Source organism: Onychomys torridus, chromosome 6 (assembly GCF_903995425.1).
Source record: "Onychomys torridus chromosome 6, mOncTor1.1, whole genome shotgun sequence".
NCBI classification, from domain to species: Eukaryota; Metazoa; Chordata; class Mammalia; order Rodentia; family Cricetidae; genus Onychomys; species Onychomys torridus.
In genome coordinates this window covers 117,803,683-117,818,485 of record NC_050448.1, presented here as the reverse complement: position 1 = coordinate 117,818,485, position 14,803 = coordinate 117,803,683, and the positions used below count along the sequence as shown (strand labels likewise).

The following is a 14,803-nucleotide window of genomic DNA, read 5'->3' as shown; positions in this document are numbered from 1 at the left end:
TTTGCTCTTTTTGTACTTCCTTGAAGTTTCAGTTTTGAGTTTGAAGCAGTTTGATGCTTTTCTTCTTTTAAAAAGTGTTTTGAGCAGCATTCATCAGAGAGTGGGTAGGGTCTCAAAAGCAGCTGCAGAGGCAAGGTTTCTGAGAGCAAGATGGGATATAGATGACCTGGGCAACTGGAAGTGTGGCTGTGTGGGGACCGTGTGTGTGGGGGACGATGGGAGCCAAAGAAGCTGGATTACATCTCCAAAGGACTTGAGTAGGGCTTTCTGTGAACTGCATTCTTAAGAATTACAGAGCTAAATCAATCAATCAATCATTCAATCAATCAATCAAGAATCCCAGAGCAAGTGATGCTGCAAGGCAGAACAAACTCCATAGAGATCTCAAGTCAATAACACATTTTCCCTCTTTGCTAACACTTGTCAAACTATCATGGTTGTTACTACAGTTGACACCCCCCCCCCCCTCACGCACAGAAACTCAACCAAAGACAACCCACTGGGAAGACTCACATTTTCTTTAAAAAGCAAACAAAAACAGTGGGAAGAGGAGAATTAGAAACCAGCAGACACATACACCCCAGCAGATTAAAAAAAAAAAAGTGAAGAAACACACACACATATGCACACATGCAAGCACACATGTATGTACATACATGCTCACATACACATGTACACACACTCGAACATGCACACACCACACATCCAAGAAAATAAAAAGAATATACAGAAAAGAATAGCAATAGAATAATAACACTATGAAAAAAATCCCCAAGCAGAGTCATCAGGATAATGTCAGATTTATTATTATCAGCAGACTTAAGAGCCAGGAGAGCATATGGACTGACATATTCCAAGTCTTAAAAGTAACCATAATAGGAATATTCTGAAAAATTGTGTACTAAAGTAGATTAGAGAAATAAGAATATTTCAAGACAAACAAAAGTTAAAACCATTAATTACATCTAAGCCAGAACTGCAGGAAGTCCTTACAGGAGTACGCTTCAGAGAGGAAGAAGAAAGTTTCATGCACAAGTACTCAGATCAGAATGCAGTCCATGAAAGCCATGGATGGACAGATGAGAGAGCAAAGGAGGAACTAATCTTGTCCAACACAGCAAACCAGCAAGTATTCATTGCTTCAGGAGAGGAAAAAGAACCACCAATTAACCTACCAACCAGAACAACAAACACAAAATTATAAACAATTGCAAACTCTTCTCAATCATTCTGTAAATGAAGATTCCCTTCGCTCCCCAATTAAAAGACATAGACTACTGGACTGGATTTGAAAACATGAACAAACTATCTACAGTCTCCAGGAAACACACATAGCTAAAAAGACACCCATAACCTGAGAGCCAAAGGTTAAAAATCAAACTACTAAGCACAGAGAACATGAAAACAAGTTGACATAGCAATTCTCATATCTGTAAAGTAGACTTTAAACCAACTTCATCAGAATAGATAATGAGGGTTGGCTGCCATGTTTCACTAGAAGGAACACTTAGTCAAGTAGACATAAGTGTTATAAACAAGCAACAAATTTTATTCCTTTGATTTCAAAACACAAACACTAGAAAACTGCTGGAATCCAGACACATCAATAATGGGTGAGTTCAGTGTATCTAGAAAGGGCCTCCAAATAAAAACTCAGCAAGCAAACCTCAGAACTTAATTACTGAATAGATCAATTGGACTTGAAAGACATCTACAGGAAATACACATTCTTCTCAACATTGTCTACAATTGACCACACTGCAAAAGAATAAACCTTAGTAAATACATAAATCATAAAAATCAGGGGCTAGAGAGATGGTGCAGCTGGGAAGAGCATTTGCTGCTCTTGCAAAGGACACAGGTTCCTCCCAGCACCTACAAGGTAACTCAGAACTGCCTGTAATGGCAGTTCTATAGATCCTGACACACTCTTCTGACTTATGCATACGCTACATGCACGTGCACATACATATATGCAGGTAAAACACTCATGCACACAAAACAAAAAATTTAAGTTATTTAAATTAAAAAAAAAAAGCCTTCCTGCATCCTATCAAATCACACCAGAATCAAACTAGACATCAGCAGGACTAACCTTAGAAAATACATAGATACTTGGAGATTAAGCAATACACTTTAAAAGTGTGTGTGTGTGTGTGTGTGTGTGTGTGTGTGTGTGTGTAATTCTTTTGAAAATTTTACACATGTATATAATGTATTTTTAAAATAACCATACCTCACTCTCTTCTTCCAATTATTTCTCAATGTCTCCAAGCTCTTTCAAATTTCATTTTCACTAAAAAAAAAAAACTTCTTTCCTTTTAATTTCTTTATAAAAAGTACCTCACTAAGTCCCACTAGTGTTGCCTATATGTGTATGGGTGTGGTGTCACCCACTGGGTCATGGTCAACCTACTAGTGACTGTATCTCTGGGAAGTACTGACTCTCCTTCTCTCAGGAGCCATCAACTGCCAATAGACAGCGTCTCTGCTAGGGTTGGGGCCTCCTGAACACCTCCCCATCCTTATTGGAGTGAACAATTGTCATTAATAAATCAGAAAGGAAAATTAAAAATTCTAAGATTTACAACCTACCAGATGCTGTGAGATTCAATGAATGCAGTCCTAAGAGAAAAGTTTATAGCTCTAAATAAATTTTTAAAAATCTAATTATGCACCCAAAAGCTTTAGAAAAGCCAGAAGATACCCAATCCAAATGCTGCATGTAGCAAGAAACAGTGGAAACCAGGCCAAGAGCTAATGATATAGAGACTAAGAGAACAATACATAGAATTAGCAAAAGAAAAAGCTGGGTTTTTTTTGTAAGATTACCAAGATTGAACAACACCTAATCAAACTAATAGAGGAACCAAATTAATAAAATTAGAGACAAAAGGGAGTTGTTACAATACACTACTAAGAAATCCATACCATCAGGGAATGCTTTGAAAACAAATTAGAGAATCCAGGAGAAATGGAGAAATCTCTAAACACATGTGACCTCCCAAAATTCAAGGCAAAAGACAAACAATCTAAGCAAACCTATAACAGCCAGACTGAAACAGTATTTAAATGTCTCTCACCAAGAAAGGTGTCAGGCCAATCAGATTTAATGCTGATTTTTACCAAAATTTCAATGAAGATCTAATTCCAACACTTCTCAGGCTGTTCCCCAGAACAGAAACAAAAGGAATACCACCAAACTTACTTTAAGAAATCAGTATGACTCTGACACCAGAGCCAGGTGAAATTACACAAGGAAGCACAACAACCCAGATAAAAACTACAGCCCGATTTTCATAGCTGTAAAACTCCTCTATGAAACACAAAGCAAATTCAATATCATATTCAGATCATACACCATGACCAAGCTCCTGTTATCCTACAAAATTGTTTCAACCTACACAAATCAATAAGCATACACCAGTTAGGGCTGGAGAGATGGCTCAGTGGGAAGGAGCACTTGCTGGTTTTCCCAAGGACCCAGCCCCCACATGGCAGCTCACAATCATGTGGAACTCCAGTTCCAAGGGACCCAACACCCTCTCTGTCAACCACAGGCACCAGGCACATATGTAGTACACATACATACATGCAGACAAAATACTCATGTATAAAAATAATTTTTTTTAAAAAATAACATACATCATATTAATAGACTTAAAGATACAAAACCACACAATCATCTCAACAGACGGGGAAAAACGTATTTAATTTGATAAAGCTCAACATGCTATTATGATAAAAGATCTCTAAGAATAGACTGAGACTTCATCAGTATGATAGTCTGTATATAATAAACCTATAGTCACATATCAGAGAAACAAACCAGTCTCTAAAATCTGGAATGAGACAAAGGTGCTCTCCTTCTCACTCTCACTTAATATAATTCTTGAACTCTTAGATAAGGGAAAGATAGATTATAAAAGAGATAAAAATTAGAAAGAAAGAGTGTATACTTCTCTATTGCCAACATGATTCTATTCTTAAAGGATCTCAGATTCCATAAAAATTTTCTGAACTGATAAACCCTTTCAATTAGATAAGAGGTACAAAATCTTATTGCTTACACCTTTAGAGATCCAGGCTTGCTAATAATCAGGCCCAAGACTCAAAAGATGTACTTATAAACAAGTCAAAGCAGGAAGCTAGTCATACAGACTCCAAGCAAATTATCTTTTCCTAGTTTTATATTAAAATAGACTTTTAGAGATGACACATGGAAATTCTGTCTTCAGAGTTACGTTAGGCAAAATTTTTATTCTTTTTAAGAAAGGGGAAGATGAGACAGTTGCCAATTTTCTTGCTCATCTTTGGCAACAGGTTTCAAGCAGACTCCTTGGTGATGAGCTCCCCATGTCCCAAATACCTTCCTTGCCTTTCTCTCCAGTGTCGATGTCTCTTATTGACTGCCTCCACTGCGTTGGTAACTAAGTGAATTGCTCAGTTCTTTGCTCAGGGACAGGAGAACCTGGAAGTCCAGATGGCTTCCCACTGATGCAGAAGACAGGAAGAGTCCATTACAGAAGAGCACAGTCTGCTTTCCAGGTTGAGAGCAGACAACGAGCACAGGGACCATTGCAGAGAACAACACTCCTGCAATGACACAGACAGCACAGAGAGACTAGAAGACACTTGCAAGGCGTGGGAATGGACAGGGGCCGGAGGGACCGCTGTGTCGGTTTTCATGCTCAGATAAGCCTTATAAGATTTCTTAAAGTTTGGTGAACAGGCAGATTTCCTGGGGGTGGGGGAGCTTTTCTGTATATGTGATTGACAGACTCATTGATTTAACCTGAAGAAGGGAACTATAGTTTCTGTTCTGTTCCAGACAGCCTCTCACTAGATAGTGGTGGAAGCTCAGTAAGCTCTGCATAGGGGAATTTTCCCTTTCCTACCCCCTTTCTACCTTCCTTCCTTCCTTCATCCCTCCCTTTCTTCTTCCCTCTCCCCTCTCTCCCCTCTCCCCCCTCTCTCTCTTACTCTCTCTGTCTCTCTCTCTCTGTCTCTCTGTCTCTCTCTCTCTGTCTCTCTGTCTCTGTCTCTGTCTCTCTCTGTCTCTGTCTCTCTCTCTCTCTCTGTCTGTCTGTCTGTCTCTGTCTGTCTGTCTGTCTGTCTGTCTGTCTCTCTCTCTCTCTCTCTTTTCGAGACAGGGTTTCCCTGTGTAGCTTTGCGCCTGTCTTGGATCTCGCTCGGTAGACCAGGCTGGCCTTGAACTTACAAAGATCCGCCTGCCTCTGCCTCCCGAGTGCTGGGATTAAAGTCGTGCGCCACCACCGCCTGGCTCTCTTTTTCTTTTGGATACTGGTCAAAAACCCAAGCATATTTTCCCTGACACTCTAGGTTTTCTTACTGATTCTCTGAGTCCCACCCACCCACCCACCCGAGGGCAAGAGACAGCAAGAAGTAAGGAATTGGGGATGCGTCCCAGTAAGTCTCAATAAGTCTCTGAGCCCAGACTCCTGGACAACTTCTCCGGCACCAATCATGGATGCTCCACAGATCAAACCCCCTCTACTTACAGGCATTTCATGGATCAAGGTCTCTCTGCCTGATGACCCTCAGATAATCATAATAGCTCATGCTAGTGCTAGGAGGAGATTCATTACCAGGAGAAGATAAGTCACCTTCTAACCCTACTATACTTTTTTTCTTGCTCTATAATCATTTTAAATCACTTAGCCTTCAGTCTCTTCAATGGTGCCATCTCTTGGAGCCCTTTCCCATTTAGGGGGTTTCTGCTATTTCTCTCTGCCTAATAAATAGGGTTGGTTGAAGTGTCCATCTCTATAGTCTTCATACCTTCATGCCTGCAGGACAGGATCCCAGGGTCATAGCCACTGCAGCACTTTACCTGCCAGATGTACAGCTATTACAGCCTACTATTACACCACCCCCTTTCTGCCTTGTAGCTCCCTGCTCACTGCCATAGCCAAACATGCTAGCTTCTTTGCACACCAGCTCAAAACCTATGACTGCCTTCTTCTTTACCTTCTCCAGTCAGCTGATAATATTTGCAGTTTGACCCTCAAACTAATATAATTGTCCTTCAACTTCCTTTTCATTCTGTTTTGAAGTGATTCTAGTCAAGGCTACCTTAGTGAACCAGTGATTTTATTAGAGTTATTTACAAGAGTATGGATGATGGTTTTTTTACTGGACTATGTGACTGAGACAAAGGCAGCTGCTTTACTAAGAGGTCCAATGAACAGTCTCAATAATGATAACTTCAGTCTTTGTCCACTTCCCAAAATAGTATTCATAGAAGGTCACTAGGCAGGCCAGCACAGTGAAGTCATCCCTGGGGCACCTCCCTTCCAAATCAAGGTTTTGTTTTTTTTTCTCATTTTCCCCTAATAAATGTCCCTGTTTTCTGTTTTTGGGCATGAGTCTGAAGCCACTGGCTGGCAGTCACTTGGGTGAATATCTCCCATCACACTAACTTCCCTCCAGAAGTGAAGGGGCCAATTTCTTGGCTCCATCATCCTCAAAGAAGCTATATCTTTGAATATCAAAGAAGCTATTTATAAGAAATAAATGATGGCTTTTGGGGAGAAAGTGGTTGCACCTTTCCCCCGATGAGATGTGATATAGACTTGTTGCCTCTGGCTTCCCCTCTCTGGCTTCTCCCTTTCTTTGCCCATTGTCTCTTTCACTTACAAAATCAGTGTTTTCAAAACTGCACAGGAGGCAAGACTTGAAGTAGACTTTCAAGGAAAGAGATAGACATGTCTTCCTACATCCTACCAAAGAAAAGGTGTGGAGAGGTAGATAAAGCACACTGTCAAGCAAGGAAATGAATGGGTATTTTCTATGATCAGCTATATAAAATCCTGAGACTTAATATTTTGGTAAAAATGGAGAATAGCCTCCAGCTAACCTCAGCTTTAAAGCCCCAACTTCTAATCTTCTCAGTTGGTTAAACTTGTCCTAAAAGGTCCCATTGTCACTGAATTCCTCTATAGCAGTGGATTACATCAAACAAACCCATACAAAAATGGGGGCAAACATATAATTGTGGCAATATGTGACAGATAAAACCAAACTACAGGGTGTCTTAATAGCAAAACCATCAAACATGGGTATTAGTGAAATTATTGAGACAACTCCATGTATTTAAAAGGGAGGATTATTTTGTGGAGTAACTTACAAGTGAAGGGATAGTTTACAGGGTCTGAGAAAGGTGTGGCACAGTCTGGTGGTGTTCTCTGGAGAATTCTGCTCGGTCTACCTCCAGCATCCAGGGTCCAGGAACTAAGAGAGCCTGCACATCCAGATCTCAGGCCTTCAGGGTCCTCTCTCAGCACTGCCTTGTAGGAGTGACTGTTACTGAAGCCTCAATGGGGGTTGGAACTTCCAGGTCAAAGCTGGAATGGGTACCCACTACACATGGGGAAGTTCAGTTATCAGAACTGTTAGAATGTCATAAAAGATATGATGGCTCCTCAAACCAGAAGAGTATGAGTTTGAGGCCAGTTGGAACCATGTCAAGACAAAAAGACAAAAGCAATATAGAGTCACAAGAAGGGAAGGGAAACCTTCAGTCTAAGCCCTCACCAGCTCAGGAGAGAGCATTCCAGCATAATTAATATTTGTTGTAAAGGCTGTTGACACAGAGTTAATATTCTGTTCCCATGTAAATGGTTTGTGTTAAAGTAACAGGGAACCAGACTTAAGGTCTGAGTGTGTATGACCTTAGATAGGACTCCATTATCTCCCCCAGACATTGCCTGCCAATCTTTAGGAAAACTGTTCAATTTTGTTGGTCAGGAAGGGCCCAGAGGTCCCCCCAAACAATGCAGACCATTGTCAATGCTCTTGGTTACCTATCAGAATTAGATAGTAATATACTGTTGCTGAAGACACCTTATACGCTGGTTGCAGGCCACAAAGAAATCAAGCTGGAACTGACCAGAAAACTTTCTATATCTTAGTGCCAGAAGCTTTGTGGGAGACTGGGGGAGGGCATCACCAGTGGTTACATTAGAATGTGGACCTTTCCTGCTGTGATGGATGACGGAAGACATTCACTCAAGTCATTCCCAGTGACTTCCACTTTGAGTTCACTGACACACACACACACACACACACACAGAGAGAGAGAGAGAGAGAGAGAGAGAGAGAGAGAGAGAGAGAGAGAGAGAGAGAAGTTTTAAATAAACCATTCTGCAGAAAGGAATGTCAACAGAGAGAAAAGGCAAACATGTCTTGTTGCTGATTTAGCACATGGCAGTGCTTTCAAAGTACCACACCCCCACCCAACCCCACCTCTCAATTGTGAAAAACCCCTCTCCTCCTACAGGCAGGAACTAATGGATAATTTGGAGCTTGAGAATGCACCTTTTCTTTCTTTCTTTCTTTCTTTCTTTCTTTCTTTCTTTCTTTCTTTCTTTCTTTCTGTCCTTCTTTCCTTCCTTCCTTCCTTCCTTCCTTTCTTCTGTTCTTTCTTTGTTCAGATGAAATCACTTACTAGGAGGAAATAATTTCAATTTTACACATACAGTTTCAGTCTTCTTTAATCCAAAAGATTGCCAAATGATTTAAGAAACAAGTGCTGATGTGATGACAAAAGAAAATCAAGAAAAGCCAGGCATACATTCACTCAAAATAAGTTCAATACTAACAAGATATCAGATCCAATCCAAGAACACGCTAAATTTATGTTCTTCCTAAAGCAATTTGTCTTTTTCTGATTGTGGGCTCAGTCACTAGCAGACTATGTCTGCTTTCCAATTCTCGAGAGTTCTGAGATATGCAGGCATCAGCTGCCAGATAGGGGAGAGGGGACAGAGGGAAAGAGGGACCTAGGGGAGAGAAGTCTTAGGAGAGAGGGGTGTAGGGAGAGAGGGCCTAGGGGAAGGAGTGATCTGATACCCGTTTCTGAGACAGTTTTATTCATTTTGTAACTACAGAGTATCCTGTTCTGAAGTCACCTGAGAGATGCTACCAGTGACTTCAGTAACAGAGTGAATGAGGGGGATAGCTTAGCAAGGAGGCATGTGTTAGTTAAATCAGCGCTGCTTGTGGCACTCATGCCGGCCATGCCACAAGAGGGGAGTGCTGGAGGAAAGTCATGAGTCATGGTTACCTTTTTAGAGCTTCATTGGGAGAGAGGGGGGAGAGAGGGGGAGAGAGGGGAGAGAGGGGGAGAGAGGGGGAGAGAGGGGGAGAGAGGGGGAGAGAGGGGGAGAGAGGGGGAGAGGGGGGAACCAGAGAAACAGAGAGACCACATGGAGGGAAGAGAGCAGAAAGAGAAAAGGAACACACAGAGGGCCCACCTGCTTTTTAGGCTGGGCCGCCATTGCCGGCTGATGACGTAATTAAGGACAGAATCCTTACAGCATATTCTAGGAGATGAGAACCTCACTCCTGCAGTTACCTTGACTTTTCTGAAGTGAAAGGATTTTGCAGTCTTTCGTAGGTATAGTATCTCAAACCCAAACAGATGGGTACCTCTTGTAGGCTGCAAGAATATATTACAGAGATTCAGCTGTGTATTAAAGCTATAGTTTGACTGGCCAAGGGTCTGTCAAAAGGCAAGTCATTTATTATGAATATTTGGTGCTATCCAGCCTTTAATATTTCAGCTGTCTTCTGCTATGAAATTCTTGCATGCCAAAATACTTCCAGACCATTTGGCTAACAGTTCAGCTCCCCAGACCTGCTGAACTTCCCCGCTGGAGCCAGTACTTGGATAAGGTCATGTAGGCAAAGACAAGCTGGCAGAAAAATGACACCTAGCTTTGTTTCTTGTGCAAATGAAGCTCAGACCATCTCCTCACCTTGAGGCCTAGTGTCTCTCCAGAGCAACTGACTGAGAACAAAAGAGGTTTATACATATCAAGGTGGAAGGTAAGGTGGAGGAAGAGTCCTGAGCAGGCAGAGAAACACATGGCCAGAGAGAGAAGAGACTGGCATTTTTTTTTTTTTCTGTAGAGTGGACAGAATGGCATGGAGAGAGAAAAAAGAGGAAGACAGAGTCTACCTAGAGGGTAAGCAGATCTTGGGTAGAATTTTCTGAGTGCCAGGAGTAAAGAGTAGTGGAAATGGAGAATGAGGAAATAGAAGATGAAGATGAAGCTGGAAGCATAGGAGTTTAGTTGTTAGCAAGACTGTGGGCTAAGGAACTGGTCAGAACTGAAGCTATGTAGCTAAGATTTCATCTCAGAGAAACAAAGTAGATGGATAAAGAGCTTAGTGTATCTAAATTTATTCTTGTCCTGAATACCTGACAGAGCTATAGTTGTATTGATAGAATTTTGTCTTAGAAGAATAAAGTTAACAGACATAAGAGTACAGTGTAAGCAGATTTTTTTCCCTCAGATATCCCACACTAGATGTAGCTCAATCCCCAGGACCCCTGGATATTCAACAGGTATCAAGTTAGATCACTAGTCTTAAAAGATGGCCAGTTCTAGAATGGGGGTTGTGATGATCTTATCTGTGTTGGGAGGTCATTGATCTTCCTGAATCTGTGAGTATGAGAAAGCATCCTTCAAGGCTCATTTGAAGGTCTATGTGGTTTTCCTTCACCATATCCAGTCTCTGTTTTATATTTTCCTGAAAACTTCCTTTTAATTTTGACCACTCCCATATCCCATGAATAGGGAAGTCACAGGGCAAAGGCCAATGCATTTAGTTGTGTTTCAGTAAGTTATGAAGGTGAGTAGGGTGTGGGAAGAAAACAGGACACAGTGAAAAATATCACAGAAAAGAGAGAGAAGAAAACTTTTAACTCAGGATAGAACATCAATCATGTCTTAGAAATTGTCCATTTCCAGAATTTGCTGTCATGTAGCTGTCTAGAACAGTGGTTCTCAATCTTCCTAGTGCTTCAACTCCTTTGTGTTGTGGTGACCTCCAGCCATGAAATGATTTTCACTGCCTTTTCAGAACTGTAATTTTGCAACTGTTATGAATCTTAATGTAAATAGCTGATATATAGGATATCTAATATGTGACCCTATAAAAGGGTTGTTTGACCTCCAAAGGGGTCACAACCCACATTTGAGAAGCACTGTGTAAAGAGTCTCTCCTAATTAGTCATCAGCCTGCAACTGAGTCCCAGCCTTAAAAGCTGGGACTCCCAAGCACGCACTCTCTCTCTGTTCTCTCTCTCCCCACACTCTCTCTGTACTTCCCTCCACACAGTCTCTCTGTCTCTGTCTGTCTGTCTGTCTGTCTGTCTGTCTCTGTCTCTTTCTCCTTCCTTCTAATAAAGCTCTAAAAAGGTAACCATGGCTCGTGATTCTTCAGCCACTGCAGCATCCAGCGTCAGCCACTAGCGCTGTATACCTGCTACAGCCGCCCCTTCACACTGGTCTAGAGTATTCTGGGCTGCTAAGTAGCACAGGCACCTTTAGAGGCAGAGCACTATATTATATACCTTTAACATGTCCTTTAAGCTTGAGCGAGGGCCTACTTCAGCCATCCACATCTGCAGCAGGCCCCTATTCACTGTACCCCTCACAGTGCTATAAAAGAAATAACACACTGAGACTCTGTGGGCCTCTGCTATCCTTACTTCCCCAGCAATGTTCAGGAGGTTCCCTATCTCGGACCCTAGGAAATCAACAAACCCCGATTCTGTAACTGCCAGTTCCCTGAGAGGAAGCTAGCAAGTTTCCTGTGGAGCGATGAGAGGCCTCAACCTGACTGCGTGAGCGTGAGCTCCAGGTGCTGGGTGTTCAGGAGGCTGGGAGACACACTGGTCTCCATCATCACTCCTCTAACAGCATACCCAGTCCACTGAGTGAGTCTCTAGTTCTGGAGATTAGAGTTAAAAATAACACACTGTCTCATGTTTGTGCTGCTCCAAATGGCAGCATACATGAAAATCACATCTACTCTTAAGTATTATGGAAGTGCTTTTAAAACAGAATACAGTTAAAAAATCTCTTCAAACTAAATATTTGAGGATTATGCCTGGAAAGACCTTTGCGTGACTGTTGATTCATTGCCTGAGCTGGATGGTTTCAGTTTCACAGCTCTTTGACCCACTGCAAAGGTTGCTGGGATCCAACAATTTATCACTTGGGGGAAATCCAGAAAGCCTCACAGCGTTGCAGGAGGAAGTAACAGAGAACAGAAGGAGACTTTCCACCCACTCTGTGATCCAAAGCCGGTAAGGGGCTGATTGACTTCTCTTTTCAGTCTTCTCTCCAGCTCTGAAGAGCTCTGGGGTCATAAGCTGGGCAGGGATGAGAAGGCATTTATGAGAGTTAATTAATTTCTTTAAAACTATGAGAACTAGGAACGTCTGCTCCTGGGCATGGGCTGGAACAAGGCATCAGATGAATCCTGTGTGGTGTTATCAAGGCAGCCAGTCTCTAAAGGCTAGATATTAGCAGACATGTGTGGTTGAAACAAGGCAGGGTATGCACTGGGATTGTCTTTCTCGGTGTTCACACTGTCTCTGCTGACGGGGACACAGTCAAATGACTATGGTCGGTGATGGAAGTAACTTAGTCCTATTCCTAAGGAAAGGACTGCCTGTGGCTGAGTTACATACACAGGAAACAGAATGTGATGCGGGGTAAAGAGCCATCACCATGGTGAAGGACAGAAAAGAAACACTGTGTGGATGGAAAAACACAGCTCCAACTTAAAGAGAATAGCAATTTATTCTGGAGCCAAATATGAGTGATGATGACCCAGGAATATAGATTCAGATCAACCCAGACACCTTGTTCCAACTCAGTATGTCTCCTGCAGTTTTTATAGTTGTAGAGCAAAGAAAACATCGGCCCTTGTACTTTAAAAATGTATTGGACCATCAGGTTATAATAAAGTGAGGGAGCCTCTGCCACAGGACTCAGATGCTGTCAAATAATATTCTTAGCCTTTGGGGAGGTGAGCACTAGGGGTCTCTGTGTACATTCCAGAAAGGATTTTACTTGATGGTAATAGGACATTAAGTCAAGCACAAAGATTGGTAAGAAGTGGCCATCGAGGCAGCTAAAGATAACCTAGGAAAATCTGGCTTCCCACTTGCAACATTCCAAATCAGTCAGTCAGCCTTGTGGGTTCGTTAACACAGTTGTGGCTGTGTTCTGGGAAGCTAAGGTCACAGCTGGCACCAGAGTGAAAGGCGATCAGGGTGGTGACATGTTTTCTATCACACAGCTGACTTCCCAGTAGATCCCTTTCAGTAGTACAGAGCCACTTGCTGTTGGACCTACTCAGTTCTTTCCCCTTGCCTGCTCCTGTGGGATTCAGACCCTGTGTTTTACCAAAGGGCTTCCTTTAAGAGTCCCTCACAGGACTAAGGATGGTGTCTCTGCTTTACCTGTGACCTGCTCATCTCTCAGTTAGTTGTTCCTGTACTTTGGAAATCTTTCCTCTAAACTTCTGGCCACCAACCTCCCTCCCTGTTTTAACAATTGTCTCCCACCTCTGTTTTCTCCATTCCCCCTCCTCCTTTTCTTCCCATTTCCCCATCTCTTCTGTAGTAAGCAGAACATCAAAACAGAAACGCCTAAATGTATACAGCAGGAAGTATGGCTTTTCTCTGGCCCTGTCCTTTCTAGCACCCTTGACCTGCCCCCTGCTCTCTCACTAACCGCCACAGTTGCTTTCAGCAATATCCAGTATTTGAAATTTTCATTTTGCCAATATCTCTCTTTTTCAATAGTTGATTTCATATCTTTCCTGGTTTAAGATCATTTAGTGTATAGCTAATAAAGCTTATGTTTCAGGGTACAGCTCTTTTTTTATTATTTTTTCATTTTACATACCAACCACAGTTCCTCCTCCCTTTCCTCTTTCCACTCTCCCCCCCCCACCTCCTTCCTACCCCACAAGACAAAGCCACTCCTCCCTGCATCAAAGCTAAGCATGGGGAATGGGCTCCAAAAAGTCAGTTCATACACCAGGGATAAATCCTAGGTCCACAACCAGGCCACACAACTGTTACCCACATTCAGAGGGCTAGTTTGGTCCCATGCAGGATGTCAGTCCATGAGCTCCCATTGGGTCAGGTCAGCTGTCTCTGTAGGTTTCCCCATCATGATCTTGACTCACCTTGCTTATATAATCCCTTTTCCCTCTCTTCAACTTGACTGCAAGAGCTCAGCCCAGTGCTTGGTTGTGGATCTCTGCATCAGCTTCCATCTGTTACTGGATTAAGGTTCTATGATCCTCTCTGGTTTAAGTTCATTTAGTGTATAGCTAATAAAGCTTATGTTCTAGGGTGCAACTCTTTTTATTTATTTATTTATTTATTTTATTATTATTATGTGTTTTAATTTTATACATCAGCCGTGGGTTCCCCTGTCCTCCCCACTCCTGCCCCCATTCCCACCTTCCCCCCAGCCCCTCCCCTCCATTCCCATCTCCTCCAGGACCAAGACACCCCTGGAGATTCATTTAAACCTGGTGGATTCAGTACAGGCAGGTCCAGTCCCCTCCTTCCAGATGAGCATGTGTCCCTGTGTAAGCCCAAGGTTCCAAACAGCCAGCTCATGCACTAAGGACAGGTCCCGGTCCCACAGCCTGGATGCCTCCCAAACAGATCAAGCTATTCAATTGTCTCACTTATCCAGAGGGCCTGATCTAGCTGGGGGCTCCTCAGCCGTTGGTTCATAATTCATGTGTTTCCATTCGATTGGCTATTTGTCCCTGTGCTTTTTGCAATCTTGGATTCAACAATTCACGCTCTTGCAGTCCCTCCTCTTTCTCGCCAGTTGGACACCTGGAGCTCCACTTGGGGCCTGGCTGAGGATCTCTGCATCCACTTCCATCAGTTATTGGATGAGAGTTCCAAGACGACTGCTAGGGTGTTTAGTCATCTGATCACCAGACT

At 42.5% G+C, this 14,803-nt stretch overlaps 1 protein-coding gene across 1 annotated transcript in view; it reads left to right on the top strand.

Moving 5' to 3' along the window:
* The first annotated feature begins 12,053 nt into the window (after nucleotides 1-12,053).
* Nucleotides 12,054-14,803, top strand: part of LOC118585118 — a 42,026-nt gene continuing 39,276 nt past the window's right edge. The window contains exon 1 of the mRNA XM_036189271.1: nucleotides 12,054-12,124. The gene's annotated coding sequence lies outside the window, so the exon portion shown is untranslated. The remainder of the gene's footprint in view (nucleotides 12,125-14,803) is intronic.